This window comes from Tauraco erythrolophus, chromosome 6 (genome assembly GCF_009769465.1).
Source record: "Tauraco erythrolophus isolate bTauEry1 chromosome 6, bTauEry1.pri, whole genome shotgun sequence".
Classification (NCBI taxonomy): domain Eukaryota; kingdom Metazoa; phylum Chordata; class Aves; order Musophagiformes; family Musophagidae; genus Tauraco; species Tauraco erythrolophus.
In genome coordinates, this window is record NC_141470.1 from 55,267,698 (window position 1) to 55,274,291 (window position 6,594).

The following is a 6,594-nucleotide window of genomic DNA, read 5'->3' on the forward strand; positions in this document are numbered from 1 at the left end:
CGCTGCTGCTCGGAGGGCCTCGCGCCGGGCGGCGGCCGCGGCTGACAGCCGCCTTCCGCGGGCGGAGGGGCGGCCACCTCCTCCCCGCTACACGGTCACGCCTCCTGCTGCGGGCTCAGCAGACGGGGCCCGGCGACCCCTCCGCCAGCACCGCGCGCATCCCCCCGGCACGGCACAGCTCGGCTCAGCGGCTCCTCCCGGCGGCTCCGGCCTCTGCCACCTCGACGCTCGCCATGACACCCCCTCCCGCGACACCATGGACAACGGCCTCAACCGGCTAGAGCGCCCCCACGGCGGATATGACGTGTTCGCAGCAGTGAGGATGCCGGGATAGTGGTGGAGCAGTGCGGGGATGCACCAGCGGGGTTGGTGACGGATGCTGGTGGCTGAGGCAGCATAGCTGACAGGCTTCCCCGCCCGGCAGGCAGCGGGCACGGGGCCGTGGGGCCGCGCGGTTTTAAAACGCGCTTTCTTTGGGAGGAACGAAGCCAAAACCACGGGACTGGTTGAGGTTGAGCTGCTGCCGCCGGGCCCGCCGGTGTGCCTCGCCGGGCGTGTAAAACATAGATCAATCGTGTAAGAGTGAAGCAGGGGGAACCCAGAAGCCGCCAGACGAAGCTGTGCCGGTCGGGCCCGTCCGCCCGCCCGCAGCCCTGGGCGGAGCCCGCCGCGAAGGGGCCGTGACAGCCCGGACCTGTCGGCCGAGCTTGGAGCTGGGCCGGTGACGCCCTGGACTTAGCATGAACGCGAGCCTCATTGCATACACATCCTCGGGTTGTGTGTCATAACAGAGCACGGTCTCCAACTGGAACTAGAATAGAGGCATTTTGTATTTGAATATGGGTTTTCACAAGTTCCTGAAACGCTAGGTCCCTTCTGCTTTGGATGAGGTGGATGCTTGGGTGGATTTCCAGCCACGTTCCTGACACCGGTCCGATTTGAAGTTCTTTCTGGTTTTCATCAAATGAGGTATTTAAAATTATTAAGGACTACAAGGAGTACCACACTGTTTCAGAAAATGCAGTATTAAAACAGTAAGAATGATACTGATATAAAAAATAGCAATGACTGAAATAAAACGCAGAGCAGCTAGCTCATTGCTAGTTTCAAATTAATAATGACATGCAGAGATTAACAATTAAAGCACCACTTCAATGGTAAAATGAAGCTGAGAAGAAAGAGCATTTCACAGGTGAAATCTTAACGTTTTTAGAGAGGAGCTGAGAATGCAGCCGGTACAAAACATGCCGTGGAGTTATAAGCTGACAAACGTTACCTGAAGCCTATGGAAAAACTGCTTGTTGCTTCGCAAACCGTATCTTGCAGAGCCTTGGTGAGGGGGGTTGTAGCTGGCCTGCAATACTGGATTGCCTTTTTGTTTTACTGTCCTCTCACTCAGAGGCAACTTTGAGGTTGGGCATAGCATGTGGTCAAGGAGTTAGAATTTTTGAATGACTTTTATGCCTCAGTCTTCACTGGCAAGAGCTCCAGCTGCACAGCCCAAGTCAGAGAAGGCAAAGGCAGGGACTGGGAGAATGAAGAACTGCCCACTGTAGGAGAAGATCAGGTTCGAGACCATCTAAAGAACCTGAAGGTGGACAAGTCCATGGGACCTGATCAGGTGCATCCATGGGTCCTGAGGGAACTGGCAGATGAAGTTGCTAAGCCACTATCCATCATATTTGAGAAGTCGTGGCAGTCCAGTGAAGTCCCCACCAACTGGAAAAGGGGAAACACAGCCCCCATTTTTAAAAATGGAAAAAAAGGAAGACCCAGGGAACTACAGGCCAGTCAGTCTCACCTCTGTGCCTGGCAAGATCACGGAGTAGATTCTCCTGGCGACTATTCTAAGGAACATGGTAAAAAAAGGTGATCAGTGGCAGCCAACATAGCTTCACAAAGGGCAGGTCATGCCTGACCAATTTAGTGGCCTTCTACAATGAGGTTACAGCGTGGCCTTCAGCTCTGGGGCCCCCAACATAAGGACATGGAGCTGCTGCAGCAGGTCCAGAAGAGGGCCATGAAGATGATCCGAGGGCTGGAACACCTCTACTATGAAGACAGGCTGAGAGAGTTGGGGCTGTTCAGCCTAAAGAAGAGAAGGCTCCGGGGATACCTTTTAGCAGCCTTCCAGTACCTAAAAGAAGCCTACAGGAAAGCTGGAGAGGGACTTTTGATAAGGGTATATAGTGATAGAACACAGGGTAGTGGCTTTAAACTGAAAGAGGGCAGATTTAGATTAGATATAAGGAAGAAATTGTTCACTCTGAGGGTGGTGAGGCACTGGAACAGGTTGCCCAGAAAAGCTGTGGATGCCCCATCCCTGGAAGTGTTCAAGGCCAGGTTGGATGAGGCTCTGAGCAACCTGGTGTAGTGGAGGGTGTCCCTGCCCATGGCAGGGGTGTTGGAACTAGATGATCTTCAGAGTCCCTTCCAACCCAAACCATTCTTTGATTCTATGAATTTAGAAGTAACAGAAAAAGCTGTCAGGTTCAACAGTTTTCTAAAGAAGATTGCTTTCCCTGTTCTTCAGTAAACATTTTTTCTATCAGATCTATACATTACCAAATTTTAAATATAATAGTATGTTTACACCTTTACAATCAGTCATAATAAAAACAATCATACACTACTTCAAATCCTTTTCTAGCTCAAAAAAAAAACCCCACCAAAAAACAGGCACCAGACTTATAGGAAATATTAATGCTGTGATATTGCATGAAACAAACATGTATCTTAATCGGTTTTGTTAATTTTAACTTAGAACATGAGGTTTAATGGAGATGAAACGTTTACAATGCTCAAAACACCCTATACCATTGTCTGTTTTAACAAACACCATATGGGTCAGGAGGAGCTAAAAGATGTGTCAAACTTTTCCAATGGTATTTGGTTAATTCACTTTAATGAGAAACTGTTAACATTTTTCAAATAAGATGAAGGATGTCCTCCAGACTTTACACAATCTTTAGAGATGATAAAAATATCTCCTATGGTGGTTCATTTTATGATGAAAGCAAGAAGTCAATAACATAGCACAGAGGGCTTTTTTTCCTCACTTTTTTTAATTACCACTCTTGAAAAACTAGAAACTGACTAGTTAGCATTGCAACTCATTTTTTTTGCTGACTGGCTTCACAGAATCACAGAATGTTAATGATTGGAAGGGACCTCAAAGGATCATCTAGTCCAATCCCCCTGCTGGAGCAGACCTAGATTAGATCACACAAGAACGCGTCCAGGTGGGTTTTGAACATCTCCAGAGAAGGAGGCTCCACAACCTCTCTGGGCAGCCTGTCCAGTGTTCTGTTACCCTTACTGGGAAGAAGTTCTTCCTCATGTTTAAGCGGAACCTCCTATGTTCCAGCTTATATCCATTTCCCCTTGTCCTGTCATTGGATGCCACTGAGAAGAGCCTGGCTCCATCCTCATGACAGTCACCCTTTACATATTCATAAACATTAATGAGGTCCCCCCTCAGTCTCCTCTCCTCCAAGCTAAAGAGACCCAGCTCCCTCAGCCTTTCCTCATCAGGGAGATGCTCCACTCCCTTCATCATCTTTGTGGCCCTGTGCTGGACTCTCTCAAGCGGTTCCTTGTTCTTCTTGAACTGAGGGGCGCAGAACTGGACACAATACTCCAGATGTGGCCTCACCAGCATAGTAGAGGGGGAGGAGAACCTCTCTCAACCTGCTAACCACACGCCTTGTAATACACCCCAGGATGCCATTGGCCTTCTTGGCCACAAGGGCACATTGCTGGCTCATGGTCATCCTGCTGTCCATCAGGACCCCCAGGTCCCTTTCCCCCGTGCTGTTCCCCAACAGTTCGGTCCCCAACTGGGGACATGGGGTTGTTCTTACCCAAATGCAAGACTCTACACTTGCCCTTGTTGTATTTAATTAAATTTCTCCCTGCCCAACTCTCCAGCCTGTCCAGGTCTCTCTGAATGGCAGCCCAGCCTTCAGGTGTGTCAGCCACTCCTCCCAGTTTAGTGTCATCAGCAAACTTGCTGACCATGCACTCTATTCCCTCATCCAAGTCATTGATGAATATCTTGAACAGTACTGGTCCCAGTACTGACCCTTGAGGGACTCCACTGGATACAGGCCTCCACTAGACTCTGTCCCATTGACCACTACTCTCTGGCTTCTATCCTTCAGCCAGTCCACAATCCACCTCACTACCCAATCATCCAGACCACACTTCCTCAGTTTAGCTGTGAGGATGCTGTGGGAGACTGTGTCAAATGCTTTACTGAAGTCAAGATAGACCACATCCGCTGCTCTACCATCATCCACCCACTGGGTGATGTCCTCATAAAAGGCTTTCAGTTTTGTCAAGCACGACTTCCCCTTAGTGAAGCCATGTTGACTGCCCCTAATGACCCTCATATCCTTGATGTGCCTAGAGACAGCACCAAGGATAAGTTGTTCCATTATCTTTCCAGGGATGGAGGTGAGGCTGACAACATCTACTGTTGATAAAGGTACACAAAAATAATCCAGTGTACTCTGTGGATTGACTAAGCTACAAAACCACTGCATTGTGCCACAAAAAGAATGTGTGTTCTGGCAGCAAATCAGCAAACATTAGCTTATTTTAAAATTAGAAAGCATACAGGTTTTAAAGATGTAGTGTAACTATAATTAGCACCAACTTTCTTCCCAACAGGAGTGTCTTTACATAAATTTTGGAGTATCAACAGATAAAAAGACATCAGAGATGATGAAACATAAGTTATGAGCAACAGAAGATTACCCCACCGTTAATGTATCTACACATCTGCTACGAAGCCCACTGGTATCAAAGATGAGATTTTAACATTCGGTGATACTACGCCGAATCCACATATAAGGGAAAGCACATACAGAAATACCCAGGTCAAGAGAGAAACATTAGAAGTTATAATCATATTTATTTTAAAAAGTGATATCAAATACAACCATATATATTCGTGCCTATTTGGAGACCATTTTCAAAATGTCAAACAGCACTGCCATTTTCCATTGAAAACAAAGCATTTCAGCTTCATTTCAGCTTTCCTATTTTTTTTAATCTTGTCAGTATTATATACTTTATTATACGCACAAAATAGAGACAAAAATTGTACAGGAATTCAGAGTCAAAGACATGATACTGAAAGCAGAGTCTCGAGATGAAAAATCTATTACTGAAAATGATTTCTAAAATACACAACTATTAGGCAAGAGATGAAAAAAATTATTCCCTTACAAAATCCTAACTCTGCACTGTTTTGTACATATGGAGTTTCATGTAGCAAATGCATGCTTTAAAGACAGTATCAAGGTTTTCCTCTTTTTTTTTTTTCCACAGTAGCATTTAAATATTGCCTCCCTTTCTATTCAAACCTTTTTACAAGTTTCCTCTCCTGAATTCACAAAGTGGCTATCCAGTGGGTGGGATTCTTTAAAAAAAAAAAAAATCCAAGTGTAGTAATCATTATTTGCTTTTCTCAACACAGAAAATAAAGTAAATACATTTTGATTTGGTAAAAGCAGTTGACACATGTACTTTAACATTCTGAAGAACTGTACTTGGGGAAGGTGGTGACTACAGCAGGTTAAGTACTAAAGCCTTCCCTCCATGTCTGAAACACAAATAAGGCAAAATGTGTGTATACGGGTTAGAAAAGTTTATTGCAAAACAGCTCATGCTTTTAAGATGCAAACCTGGATACAACACAAACAAGCTACTCATTTGAAACTACAGAACTGAATATTTCAACTGGGCCAGTTCAAATGTATTAATATGTATTGTTGTTGCTTTAAAAACTGGTTATGTTTATGTAGGGAATGGAAATATGTGTACCTGTTAGACTTCTTTTCCTTTTTTTTTTTTCTCCTTTTAATTTCTGAGTAACTCTGAAGATTTCCCAGGAGTTGTTTGTTCTAAGCAAGACAGTGATGGCTTACCAAGTGAGCAACATAATTTTATATCTAAGCCCTTAAAAAAAGTTTCCACTTAAAATTTTTCTGTTCCTTGTATTCTTTTTTCCGACAGATTTAAAAGTATGTGATTGTAACATGAATGATACTTCTATGTAACTCCGAGTTCTAGAGTTCTCCAATCCCATTCCTCCTAGTATTTCTCAGTAAAAAGGCCACCATGTGTACATTTTCAACAACTGTTTGAAAGAATAACTAAATTCTAGAAAAATTCACAGAAGTTTCAGAACTGTAACACATTCATTTTTAAAAGCCTAATTGTCAGTTTTGTAATAAAGCAGCTTGCAAATGACAATATGTGTCTGAGATACAGGAACAGAACTGCTTACTAGACACATGCAGAAGCTATTTTAAACTCCCCACCATTTTATAGATTTGTAATAGAAACAATAGTCCAACATTAAAACACATTGGAGATTTAACTTTGTATTGGTTATTTTTAAGTAGTCTGCAAAGTAATTAAGTATAAAAAATAGTAAGAGTATATTAGCTGAAAATTACATTTAAACTTGCTGAAGTTGTTTGAAGGTCACAAGGAGCCCAAATGTTGGGAGAGTAAGCCAGTAAGCTAATTGTATCAGATTAGTTTCAAACCCAGAAATACATGAGCATTTAAATAGCTCGT